Below are 1999 nucleotides of genomic sequence, written 5' to 3'. Positions count from 1 at the left end.
CCCTGATGCATGGAGTGGTGGGGACTGCGGGGAAGTCATTGAAGGTGATTTGCTACTTGAACTTTAAGAAAGGAATTAATTGAGACTGATTAGCAGATCAGGATTAATTTAAATTATTGAACCATGGCCTGATGGGTGGGGATTAACCTCAGCCTCACATGAATAGATCCACATCTGAGGGGAATAATTGTTATATACACTGTTGCCCCGTAAGAGAGAGACCATGCCAGGTACCATCTGAATCAGTGGTAAGGGTGAGGTGTAAGAAGAGGAGGAGCCTCACATGGAAGACTTAGAAAGACTTGGATGAAACTTGTAGGAAAGACTTGGAGGAAATGCCCTACACTACATTCAACACCTGACAGATTAAGCATTTTCCAGTAAAACGTGGCAGGTGAGAGGGAAACCATATGAAGTAGGGGACAGAATCATTCCAAGGTTTTCCTTTCCAGCAGGGTAAGTGAGCAGGACGTCTAGCAGGCGGGGACCTTGGCCATACCAGGTTATTCTCTGACAATCACATCTGCACAACAAACCATCTGTGACAACATCAAGGTACAATATGAGATTTATGATAACATCCAAGTGGAAAGGGATGGGGTATAGGAAGACACACCCTTAGCTGGTAGGAACAACTGAGCAACATCACAAAGGTATGGATAATGTCCAAAGTCAAGATGGGTGAGTAGGCTCAGGGGCAGTCCACCCCCCAGGTGGCAGGTAAGGGCCTGTCACATACAGGTATGCATATACTTAGTTCGCCCAGAATTGTTACATTTTGCCTTTTTGAAACTGCCACAGGTTTTAGCACAGGTACTCCATATACACACTTTCAGCACTTTTCTACCTACTTATATATAGTACAAAGTATGCATGATATTAAACCAAAGCTAAAAGGCTCATGATTTACCACATAGTTTATTGGGCTGGGCCCCAGCAGAGTCAATAATGTTTCAAACCATGGTGACCCCACAGCTCAGCACTGCTCAGGATGTTTGTATACTCCAGATATGCCCCACCCCCTCCCAAAGGATCCACGTTCATGCCAGGAATCATTGGAAATGAGAAAGAAAGGTACAGTTCAGCTGTGGGAATGAAGAGGAAGTAAAAATGTATTTAATGTATTGGCTCCCCATGACTTGAAAAAGTGTTGGCACTGAGGGGGACTAAGGTACAATGGGCACTATCATATATCTTATTCAGATAGGCTCCACTAACTGATCCTGTGGTAGATTCCCACAAGGATCTACCCATACACTAGAGAGGTGTGGAAAAAAGTACATGAACTCCTCCTGGTGGTGACAGGTTTCAGAAACCTGACCAGCAAAGCAGTCCTCTACCAGCACTTTACTAAATAGCAAAGGGCCCCGACAGCCCACTTTGACCTGTTCATCTCCTGCTTCAGGTATGCCCTGTGGAAGGCCAGGAATCTGCTCATAAACAGGCACTCAGACTCCACAGTCAAGGCCTGAATTAAAATGAGACTGAGTGAAATGTACTGGTACTACAGGAAGACAAAAGAGGAGTATGGTAAAGAAATAGTAGACCTCATAGGAAAGAGAGGGGACTGGCATAAAGTTTTCAGAGGCAAGCCCTCTGGACAGAACAACAAGGAGGACAACGGTGAGGATGATGATGGCAAATATGATGACAAGTGAAAGGACTAGACAAACAGGAGGGAGTCTTTTATGAAACGGTGATGTTTTCAATGGAAAAGTGATGGGTGTGTGGATGTGTGGTGCAAACTTCGTAATGGGACTAAAATAGTTTAACTGTAAAACTGTGGTTTTGGTCTTTCAAGTGAACCACAGCAGTCACATGACAGGCTGTTAGAGATACAGTTCCACACACACACACACACACACACACACACACACATATATATATATATATAGAGAGAGAGAGAGAGAGAGAGAGAGAGATTTTTGCAATAAAAAAAATTGTAAAAAATGTAGTAGGTTCCCATCAGGGGTCCCCATCAGACCTCTTTGATCATTTT

This window comes from Alligator sinensis, unplaced genomic scaffold (assembly GCF_000455745.1).
Source record: "Alligator sinensis unplaced genomic scaffold, ASM45574v1 scaffold660_1, whole genome shotgun sequence".
NCBI classification, from domain to species: Eukaryota; Metazoa; Chordata; order Crocodylia; family Alligatoridae; genus Alligator; species Alligator sinensis.
Note: the sequence above shows the minus strand (reverse complement) of the source record.